Here is a 12,479-nt window from a genome sequence, read left to right on the forward strand (position 1 = left end):
GGAATCTGGAATAAAAAGCTTTTTTATTACTTAAAAACGAATTTGCTATTCCCGGGTTGTTTCTTTTTATAATTAAAGTAATTTATAAGATATGTATTAATATTATTGAATTGAAATCATTTATTTCAGACTTATTGGTCCATAATAATAAATAAATACATACATTATTAATATGAAATAGGCTTCTTTTACAAAAAATATAAATTAGCGACTCCATCATTCCATTTTTAACTATGTTCCACTTCATCCATCTTTTGTCGCCGTCCGCTCATTACTAGTATAGCGCGAGAGAAAGAGACAAACTGCGTAAGACCAAATCAAGGAATTTACTTTAATTATTCTAGAAAATAAATGTTTTTTGTAAGTTAGGAAGCCATTTTGACCACAAATGCATAACATTATAAAATTATTAACAATTACTTACCGGAAATACGATACGTCATCCTTTTTCAACGTATATAAGGTGTTATTTTTGCACTTTTTTACGGAGCACTTAGGCATGTTGCCGACACGGCGGATGAAGCGCTACTGACCGCCCAATTGTGCTTAGAACATTTTCAAGCACAATTTGCTGCGGACACATTCTAAGCCGTGATGGTGCATCTAGGTAGTTTAGATCGATGGTAGCGTTGCGGACTAACCATTATTGATACTTGCGTAAAAACACCACCATATATATTACATATTTGCATACATGATTTCGTGCATAAATACTTGACCTTTTAGTTTAATTATTAAACTTATCACAGTTTTTTCTATTAAAACGTGTGTAGCCTTGGAAGAAATAAATTAAAAAACTTTTATAATATAATAAATTGTGTAATTAATATTGTCTTCTGTCACCGCGATAGTTACTCATGAAATAAATTTATGGAATCAGATTATATCGCGTATAATGAATATAATCCGTTTTCTTAGTTTTATTTCATTTTGTATATGATATGTTTTCTAGGTTCTTTTCGGTGAAGGAAAACATTGTGAGGAAACCGGACTAATTCCAATAAGGTCTAGTTTACCCTTTGGGCTGAAAGGTCAGATGGCAGTCGCTTTCGTAAAAACTAGTGCCTACGCCAAATCTTGGGATTAGTTGTCAAAGCGGACCGCAGGCTCCCATGAGCCGTGGCAAATGCCGGGATAACGCAAGGAAGATGATGATGTTTTCTAGGTACATATATATAATGGAACTAAGATCGGTTTTTATTAATTTTAAGTAGTTTTTTTTATATTTAAAATGTGTTTTTAGGGTTTCGTAGTCAACTAGGAACCCTTATAGTTTCGCCATGTCTGTCTGTCTGTCCCTCCGTCCGTCCGTCCGCGGATAATCTCAGTGACCGTTAGAACCAGGGATGTAACGGATGTGGTTTTAACGGAACCGGAAGCGGAAGCGGAAGTTTTGAATTTAGTTTAACGGAAGCAGAAGCGGAACCGGAACCAGAAGCGGAAGTTATAGATGTTAAAAACGAAATGAAAAAATACCACATAGGTATTACATAAACCAAAACTAATTAAATTACCTAGAACTTTTAGGTGTTTACTGTTCAGCCTGTAATCAGCAGTTTGTAATCAGCCTTTAGGCCCACTTAGGTTTTAAAAACGAAAAGAAAAGTAACCTGATATTTTATCTTAAGTATATCATTCATTACAATCCAAAAATTTAAATCACCTTGAACTTTAAGATTGTTTGTTGTTTAGGTAATCACTAAAAATCACATAAGAATCCTTTTAAACCTTTATTATGCCGTAAAAGGTTTTAGAAACGAAAAGAAAACTTACTCGTAGGTAGTATAATACAATCCAAAACTAACCAGTAAAAATTATATGTGTAATTGTTAGCACACAATTAAATTTTTAAATTAAATGGAGTGATTGTAAAAGAAGTAAACTGTATTTAATAAACAAATCTAAGGGAAGCTTCTAAGGGGATTGTAGATAAGCCCTGCACCACTGAATAGTTGTTCACTCGCTACTAACTAGGTGGACAGGACAAATATTGGCGCGCAATGGAATGAAGCGATTAATGTTTAGTATCGCAGCACGTGGAAAGCGGAGAGATGAGCGAATGATAGGTATAGACCTGTTGGTCTTTGATGTACGCCGCTCATGTCCCACCGTCGCGCTAGGTTCCGACATCCGTTATAACTTCCGTTTGAAAAATAACAGAACCGGAACAGAAGCGGATGTGTAAAACAAAACGGAAGTTCCGCAGTAACGGAAGCAGAAGCAGAACTCCGTTACATCCCTGGTTAGAACTAGAGAGCTGAAATTTGGTACCAATATGTATATCAGTCACGCCGACAAAGTGCAAAAATAAAAAGTGGAAAAAATGTTTTATTAGGGTACCCCCCCCCCCCTACACGTAAAGTAGGGAGTGATTTTTTTTTCATTTCAACCCTAACGTGTGATTTATTGTTGGATAGGTATTTAAAAATGAATTACTGAAATCATTTTTTGATAATATTAATATTTTCGGGAATAATCGCTCCTAAAGGAAAAAAAAGTGTGTGTGTGAAACTTTTTAACCATATATTTAAAAAATCACAAAAGTAGAACTTTATAAACTTTCTAGGAAAACTGTTTTGAACTTGATAGGTTCTGTAGTTTTTGAAAAATATGAAAACCCTACACTGAGCGTGGCCCGACACGCTCTCGGCCGGTTTTTAAATATTATGTTGTTTCAATTGCATGGAGCACAGGAAGGTCCACATCTATGAATTAGTTTTTTTTTAAGGAAATACATCTCTACGCTACGCCTACCTGCTTTAATTGACTGGTGACACACTGAGACACGAAGTGGTTTCAAGACCTGGTCGTGGAATACTCTTGACTACCTTCCAGCTTCATCATCAGATCCTGGGTACCATCGCTTGTCAAAGATCTTGTTGAGACGAATCAAACGAGCCCAAACACAGAAGAGTTTCAAGACCTGGTTGTTGAATACTCTTGACTACCTTCCGGCTTCACCATCAGATCCTTGGTACCATCTCTTGTCAAAGATCTTGTTGAGACGAACCAAACGAGCCCAAACACGGAGTGGTTTCAAGACCTGGTTGATGAATTCTCTTGACTACCTTCCAGTTTCATCATCAGATCCTGGGTACCATCTCTTGTCAAAGATCTTGTTGAGACGAACCAAACGAGCCCAAACACGGAGTGGTTTCAAGACCTGGTTGATGAATTCTGTTGACTACCTTCCGGCTTCATCATCAGATCCTGGGTACCATCACCTCTTGTCAAAGATCTTATTGAGGCAAATCAAACGAGCCCAAACACGAAATGGTTTCAAGACCTGGTTGATGAGAACTCATGACTACCTTCCGGCTTCATCATCAGATCATGGGTACCATCACCTCTTGTCAAAGATCTTGTTGAGGCAAATCAAACGAGCCCAAACACGAAATGGTTTCAAGACCTGGTTGATGAGAACTCATGACTACCATCTGACTTCATCATCAGATCCTGAGTACCATCTATTGTCAAAGATTTTGTTGAGACGAGTCAGTAACCTAAAATGATATTCAATAATAAATAATACTTACTAAAAATATTAGTCAAGTTAATTAGTTAGTTACCAAAGTCGTCAACCAAGGATCAAAGTTTTTGGTCGCATTATACATGCAACAGTACAGCCAAACACGCACACAAGTGCGGTTTTGGACACGGCGGGTGCCGCACACAATGACAAAATAACTTCGCGATCGTGGAGCCGCGTACGGAGCAGATTGGCAAACGTCCTGCCTCTACAAGCTCTGCCGCGGTACTGACATCGCAAGCGCGCGTAACCGGTAATAAGGAGGCATTTTTAAAAAATCGTCAAAAATATTAAATTCCAATTAATAGAAAACTTTTGCATAAAATCTGTTTAAGTAAGCGTTGCAGATTATTTTTATATTAAAACTACTTCAAAAACATGTAAGTTTTCGAAGAAATTGACACTTATTCTGAGGTGATTTCTGAAAGAAATTGGATTCATCATATCCTCATTTACTCTATTCTAAAGCCTTATAACAAAGAAATAGTCTCAGAAGATTGTAGTACAGGATATGCATAATACAAATTTACCACTTGAAGCATTCAAAACTATCCAAATTTTACAAATTAGACGGACTAAGTCAGCACTTTTCGCGGGTTTTCCTAAACATGCACCAGAAAAAAAATCATAATTAATTAAGTGAGTTAGTTTTTAAAAATCCAGTCTCACAACATGTAAGTTAAGAAGATGTCCTAATCAAATCCTGAACTTAATAAGTCTTTTAGATGACGGAAAGTGTAGCATTTTGCCGACTAAAACTATCAATTTTACATTATTACGACGTTTTCGTTGAATGCCCTCTTAACGATTTTATATCAGAAATCGGAGAAAAATCTCCGAACTGGCAACACTGCTTGACAGTGTCGCCAAACAGCGTCGCCCGCGTCGCCGCCATTTTGTTAGGTTATTTTTGCCGGCTGGATAGTGCTCAGTGTTCAGTGCTGCTTTTTAATTTTATTAATTGTGTTACTACTTTAGTGGTGTTATATTAAAATGGATGAATACCAGAATGATGTAAGTATTTTTTTCTTTAGTTTTGTATGAATTCTTTGAATGAACTTAGGTCTATAGAGTTAACGGCGCTTGGCGTCGATCGATGCGTTTTATTTTTAGCGCTTTTGTCATTATTTATTGATTTGGTCGACTTTTTTCAAATAATTTATGGATATCAAACAACTTATTAAAATAGAAACAAAAATACTATAACTCAGCAATTCCCGTTAAGTTTGTACATTTGGATCACGTCTCCGATTTGGATAAAAATTGGTAGGCTGATAGAGTCCATGATGCTGAGCGAGATCGACTAGGTTTCCCAAAATGTTCTAGGTTGATTGTATGAAACTTTCCTTTTTTGTTACCGAAAATATATAGAAATCTGGTAACAAAAAAGGAACATCACTATAAGTACTTATTTCAGAAATGTTACTTAACATTTAATCAATCAATTGTAGGTTGTAATACATTTTTTGATCAGCACATCCTGCCACATATGGCATAGAAATAATAATGCATGAATGTCATAAAATTGAGTCACTAACTTATGTAAAAATTATTCTCTAAATATAATAATTATTAATTTTAAATAAATTTTCATTATATTCAGTTTTCATAAAAAAACTACATTTATAATTAGTTCATGTTCATATTATTTACAATCGAAGATTTCTTTAATGGTGTAAAAACGTTTTTCAACTAAATAGGCAACCAATTGCTTTTTAATTGTTTTTTTAAATTGAGATATTAAAATTGGGACACTTGCACCTAATTCAGGTCCCAAAATGTAATAATTTTTATTAGTCTTACATGCAGATGTGGATAGTTGCAGTCCTGTAGAATCGCCCCTTTCTGCTGAAGTAAATATGTATTGAATAACACTGACACTCTTGTTCTCTTTTCAGTTTGATATGCTAAGGCATACAGGAGGAGGCAAAAAATGGGACTACGTCAACTGCAGTTTGGAAACAATCTTCTCGGATTACTTGGTACCAGTTGGGGCATTATTGCTCCTGAATGAGGAAAAAACAATTTCAAATTGTCTACCCCAATGCTGAAGAAAGTTATAAAACGTAAGTACTTATACTATGAACCCTATTTATATAAAGGGCATCGCCGCAGCACAGTATAATAAAGAGTACTATCGTACAGTATGGCCACTACCGCTCCCCGCTGAAAGGGCCGCCCACCTCCTCTCGGTTACCTCACAGTTACCGCATGTTAAAAACGCGAACAGTCAACCTGTCATATCTCACTCACACAAGCATGGTACGCGTTCACCTACACGAGCTTAGAATGTGTGCTAGGAACGCACCTCTTTCATATTTGATCGCCAGTGACCGAGATGTGACCGCAGTATCCGTCTTTTATTCATTATGCGTTTGGTACAAATTGATTTAAAAAATAAATAAATGTTTTTTTTGTAACATTTTACAGGTGCTGTAAGGCAGACATTTCCAATCGTAATGGAGGAAAATTTCGAGATATGTAATGGATTCATGACGCCGCTGGGATCCAACTCAAGAGACATTAAACTACTGTTACACAGTGCATGTTGGTAAAATTTTCTAAAAAACAAGATTTATAAATTAGTTACTTAGTTATTCTATGCGCCATTTTTAACAAAATAAGTTCCTGTACTATAAGACTAACCAAAATATCCCCATACGAGCAAAAAGTGGTACGATATAAACTTGGAGGAAATATAGTAGAGGACATTATAGCGTTTGGGGTCATAATAATTACCACAGAACCGAAGTTTGGTTTTTTTTAGTTCTTTGTGAGTGTATTTTTGACGACCGGTCAGGCGCAGTCGGTAGTGACCCTGCCTGCTACGCCGCGGTCCCGGGTTCGAATCCCGGTAAGGGCATTTATTTGTGTGATGAGCACAGATATTTGTTCCTGAGTCATGGATGTTTTCTATGTATACAATTATTTATATATTATATATATCGTTGTCTGAGTACCCACAACACAGGCCTTCTTGAGCTTACCGTGGGCCTCAGTCAATCTGTGTAAGAATGTCCCATAATATTTATTTATTTATTTATTTTTGACATACTAAAAATATAGTAAAATATTTTTGTGCAAAATGCATTTTTTCGACCGCCAAAAGTTGTATGAAAAAGTACTATGGAAAAAAATCCTAAAATTTAAAAATCGTCTCTGGTATCAACTTGTGGGGAATTAGGCGGCAAAAAAGTTTATAGCGTTGATATTTAGCAAAAATATAACATTTTTCCACTATTTTGATAAAATAAAAACGGATAAAAATCATAAATTTCAGCAATGTATTTTTTTTCATAGGTGGTACACACCATGGTAACATACGGGTACGATAAGCAGTCACGGTAGCCTATGACGCCTGCCACTTTAGAGCTTCCACGTGCGCGTTGCTGGCCCTTTAGGGTACCTTTCCACCAGAGATGTGCTAAGTGGATGTTGAGCGTCTGCGGGAGAAAAATCCTAAGTCGCAGTGTGCGACCATATACAGTGTCCGGGATGTGAGGATGCGCAGATTTATGACTAGAAAAACCGATGATTATTTTTTGGTTTTCCTTCGTGTTCGATATAATACTATCGAGAGTTTTTGTTAGGGATGCGTCAATAAAATTTATGTACTTACATTGAACCTCACGAAACAGAAAGTTTATGGTAAATACGGTTACCGCAAAAACTGCAAAGGATCCGGAGCTTCCTTGGGTGAAAATTCCTCCTAAACCCCACAGTTTGTGATCATTTACGGGTGAAAGGTATGAGGATGTCAAACATTTTCTCAGAGCACAAGCCACTGTACAAGCGGTAGAACGTAGAACACACACAGGGAGGCAATTTCACTTTAAACTAAGTTCTCACTCACAGTCAAGGGAGCATTGTTTGCGGTAACCGTATTTACCATAAACTTGTATTCTTGTGAGGTTCAATATAAGTACATAAATTGTCGCATCCCAAACAAAAACTCTCTCGATAAAGTATTATATCGAACACGAGAGAAAACCAAAACCTAATAATCATCGGTTTTTCTAGTCATAAATCTGCGCATCCTCACATCCCGGACCCGTATATGGCCGCACACTGCGGCTTCTTCTTCTTCAACCTAGCGTTTTCCCGGTCTAGCGCCAGGGTCCGCTTTCATGCTCAGTCTTCTCCACTTTGCCCGGTCTTCGACATCCTTAGGCGTGAGATTGTTCTCTTGCATGCCCGCTCCCATGACATCCAGCCAGCGCTTCTTTGGCCTACCGGCTCCGCGTGACAGGGCTTTGGACAGTGAGATTAAGGCATCTGCTTCCGATGTAGGCTTAAGAGCATTTTTCTCCCGCGGACGCTCCTTATGCTGCGAGCTAGCTGAGGACTGTTAAGGGTGCCTTTCCACCAGAGATGAGTTATGGATGCGTCTTATATCCACAATCAGCTTAGTCGTACCCGTTCCTAGTAGCGATTTGCTTTGTGGAACAATTAACATGATTGGCGGATATCAAACACACCCATGTAGCGTATCTCTGGTGAAAAGGTACCCTAAAGGGCCAGCAACGCGCATGTGAAAACTCTAGAGTGGCAGGCGTCATAGGCTAACGTGACAGCTTATCACCAGGCGGATCGTACCCGTATTTACCATGGTGTGGTACCTATGAAAAAAATGACATTGCTGAAATTTATGTTTCAATCACTTCCTTTCTTCAAATTTATGATTTTTATCTGTTTTTATTTTAGCAAAATAATAGAAAACTGTTATATTTTTGCTACACATCAACGCTATAAACTTTTTTGCCACCTAGTTCGCCATAAGTTGATACCAGAGACGATTTTTAAATTTTAGGTTTTTTTTTCATAGTACTTTTTCATACAACTTTTGGTTGCCAAAAAAACGTATTTTGCACAAATATATTTTACTATATTTTTAGAATGCCAAAATGACACAAACAAAGAACCAAAATAACAAAAAATAAAACCGCCTTCAAAAATAAGCGCGTTACAAAACACGGAGAAACTAAAAAGCAAAAAATAACAAACCTTTGAATTCAGATTTCTTATCGGGTTGCAATAATCTAAACATCCAAATTATAAACAAATCAATTATTTTTGTAGTCGGTACCAGACCTGTTCATCGCCTTGCTATATTCAGTTTGCCCCACCCAACCATACATAGGCTGGCCCCGACTCCAAAAATAATTGATTTGTTTATAAATAATTTGGATGTTTAGATTATTGCAATCCGATAAGAAATCTGAATTCAAAGGTTTATTATTTGTTGCTTTTTAGTTTCTCCGTGTTTTGTAACTCGCTTATTTTTGAAGGCGGTTTTATTTTTTGTTAAAAAGTTTATTTATTTGTTGATTTTTAGTGGTTCCTATTGATATTATTTATATCAATCCGAATATATGTACAGTAGTGAAAGAATTATCCTTTAACTCCTAACCATTGAGGAGTTGACCTTCCATCATCAGCTCAGCCACATAAAATTATTACCATCAGGCGTAAATTCTTGGGTTTCTTTTGAAAAATACACTAAGAACATTACATGTGCCTGAAATGAAATGAAATGAAATATTTATTTTCCAAGTAGGCATATTACAATGCGCTTATGAACGTCAAATAAAACTACGCCGGCTCTAACCCTACGCCTCAGCCTCGAGAAGATTTCAGTCCCCCCTCAGTTGGAGGAGGGTATCCACTATGGGACCGGCAAGAAACTCGGCGGGCCACTTCTTTTCAAAACATTACATCTTATATTTAACATGCATTAAAAAAAACAAGATACAATTTAATAAGCAAAAGTATTCATAAAAAAATATTAACACAAGAAATTATACAAAGTACAAAGCTATTATGATTATTAATAAGAGATGTTAGAGATGTATAGAGTCTCTAAGTGTCAAAGTACATCTAAAAAAATTATACATGAAGAAAAAAACCGAATAACTAAGATAACTTTAGAGTTGTAAAAGACTCTTGTTGTCTTAAGCAAAGGGAAAAAAAAAATATATGTATACTTAATCTACTTTTTTCCTTGGAGATGTATATGGTCTCCAAGAGTCAGAAAGAAAAATAAACAAACAAGGACCGAACAGAGTGCCTCAACGTAATCTCATTCAAAATTAATGTTACATAGAATAGCATAGCCCCTATTAGCTGAAACAGACCGGTCTTCACAAACAGCACCCGTTCACGAATATGGCGCGCATCTCAGCCATCGCCTCCCTCAACCTTCATTCGGGAAGGTGGCGACCCGATCAACGACGTCACCGTAAGCAAAGACTTTTTAGCGAGCATGACATGTTCAAGCTGTCCGGGCTGTATTATACGGGCCTATAACATTTGAAGAGTTCCCTCGATTTCTCCAAGATCCCATCATCATACCCCAACTTGGTGCCAAAGGGACCATCTCGGGGTTATACCTGACCGATTGATAAAAAAAATTTGAAAATTGGTCCATGATTCTCGGAGATACCGAGTAACATCATACATACAAAAAAAAAAAACATTCAGTCGAATTGAGAACCTCCTCCTTTTTTTGAAGTCGGTTAAAAAACAAACTTCGGTTCTGTGGGAATTATTATGACCCCTCCCATACAAATGCTCGTACAACTCCTCTATTAATATATCTGGAGTAACCTTTCAGTTACTTACCCCTCTGCCCAAAGTCATATTTGAAAGATTGTATTACTCTTATTTATAATTTTTTTGTCATACTTATTTCAAGTTATGACATTTATGTGATCACGTGGAATCGATTTAAAATTCGTTTGCGGATGGTAAATACTTGTTAAATGTATGATACGGCGACGCCACCATAATGAAATTCAACTAATTATATAGGGATAAGTCCGCTTACATTGTATATTACTGACTCTGTAACTGTGTCTCTTTTGTTTCCTTTATGTACCTACAATAAAGCTTATACATACATACATATATATGGTAAATAAAATGATGTATGTACGTAGAACCAAAGAGGATCGAGTATTATAGAGAATTACTGTCAAAGTAAAATGTGTAATCAATCACAGTGCATAGACTGCCATCTCTCGACACAAGCTTAAAACTTTTGAACCTCAGTTTTGACAATTTGGCCCATATTCTTATAGACCCAGAGCCCAGGCCCGCCAGACCTTCCTCAAATTCTCAAGGATGAAACTTTGGGACAATGTAGAGTTCATATCGGCGGTTAATGTGTGCATATTTTCTAGTTCGGCCCATCGGCCAATTTTTTGCTATCAAGTGATGAAGGTGAAAAAAAAAAGTGCTTACTTTCCTTAAATTCTCAAGGCTGATTTTTATATATGTGTTAGAGCACGTTGTTAGAAATTGGTTATCATCAATGCCAGACCGTTTCCGCCGGCCATAACTTTTACCAGACGCGACAAAGTTGGCAAAAAACGACTCTAACTTACCTCATTTTCTCAAGCCTGATATTGATATATGATACGCAGGGACCTGTAACTAGACCGTTTGTAAGCAGCCAGACCAATCGGATGGACCCAACCATCCGCCAGACCGACTTAAAGTTTCGATATGAGCATTAGTAGAATTGAAATATTCCGGGTCTATAAAAGCTAAAAACTTGAATTTTCTACATTAAGCTACGTGTATATTGTATACTTGACGTAATAAGCGACTTTCAAAAATTTTACTTCTAAGGAAATAAAAAAATGAAAGTTTATATGTGGTGCAAGATTAATTTTAAGCTATGAATTTTATTTACACTGCGTAAGTACATGTGTATTTTATTATAAATATAACTTTTACCAGACGCGACAAAGTTGGCAAAAAACGACTCTAACTTACCTCATTTTCTCAAGCCTGATTTTGATATATGATACGCAGGGACCTGTAACTAGACCATTTGTAAGCAGCCAGACCAATCGGATGGACCCAACCATCCGCCAGACCGACTTAAAGTTTCGATATGAGCATTAGTAGAATTGAAATATTCCGGGTCTATAAAAGCTAAAAACTTGAATTTTCTACATTAAGCTACGTGTATATTGTATACTTGACGTAATAAGCGACTTTCAAAAATTTTACTTCTAAGGAAATAAAAAAATGAAAGTTTGTGCAAGACTAATTTTAAGCTATGAATTTTATTTACACTGCGTAACTACATGTGTATTTTATTATAAATAAAAGAAGAAAAGTAAATTAAACTTTTTTTTCGGTCGTCGAACAAGGTAGCTTAATGTAGAAAATTCAAGTTTTTAGCTTTTATAGACGTGGAATATTTCAATTCTACTAATGCTCATATCGAAACTTTAAGTCGGTCTGGCGGATGGTTGGGTCCATCCGATTGGTCTGGCTGCTTACAAACGGTCTAGTTATAGGTTCCTGCGTATCATATATCAAAATCAGGCTTGAGAAAATGAGGTAAGTTAGAGTCGTTTTTTGCCAACTTTGTCGCGTCTGGTAAAAGTTATGGCCGGCGGAAACGGTCTGGCATTGATGATAACCAATTTCTAACAACGTGCTCTAACACATATATAAAAATCAGCCTTGAGAATTTAAGGAAAGTAAGCACTTTTTTTTTTCACCTTCATCACTTGATAGCAAAAAATTGGCCGATGGGCCGAACTAGAAAATATGCACACATTAAACGCCGATGTGAACTCTACATTGTCCCAAAGTTTCATCCTTGAGAATTTGAGGAAGGTCTGGCGGGCCTGGGCTCTTGATCTATTAGCTTGATATGTTTTAAAATGTCAAATATTAATATTAGCGCCATCTAGCCGAGCGTACCCCAAAGTTGTATAGCCGTCTAGCTCACCGTACCTTTTTCTGTATGGTTTTGGGGTACGTTTTTTTCTTAGACTTTATCGGTCTTTACGAAGTTATATAGGTCTTTGGTATAACGTACAATATGTAGGGTCACGGACTTCGTGACCGTACGTCTGATGTTTATGATTACCTGTAGCGGGAAACGAAATAATGGGCTTTGATAAATTTATGTACTTTCAGTAATTCT

The 12,479-nt window shown here is 36.6% G+C and overlaps 1 long non-coding RNA gene across 1 annotated transcript; it reads left to right on the forward strand.

The window, feature by feature from the left end:
- Positions 1-4,416: 4,416 nt before the first annotated feature.
- LOC125242411 lies at positions 4,417-6,372 on the forward strand. The gene is made up of 3 exons (XR_007178868.1): positions 4,417-4,543; positions 5,428-5,595; positions 5,960-6,372. It is a non-coding gene; the product is annotated as an uncharacterized LOC125242411 (long non-coding RNA).
- Positions 6,373-12,479: the final 6,107 nt, after the last annotated feature.

The sequence above is a fragment of the Leguminivora glycinivorella genome, chromosome 2, assembly GCF_023078275.1.
Source record: "Leguminivora glycinivorella isolate SPB_JAAS2020 chromosome 2, LegGlyc_1.1, whole genome shotgun sequence".
Taxonomy (NCBI): Eukaryota; Metazoa; Arthropoda; class Insecta; order Lepidoptera; family Tortricidae; genus Leguminivora; species Leguminivora glycinivorella.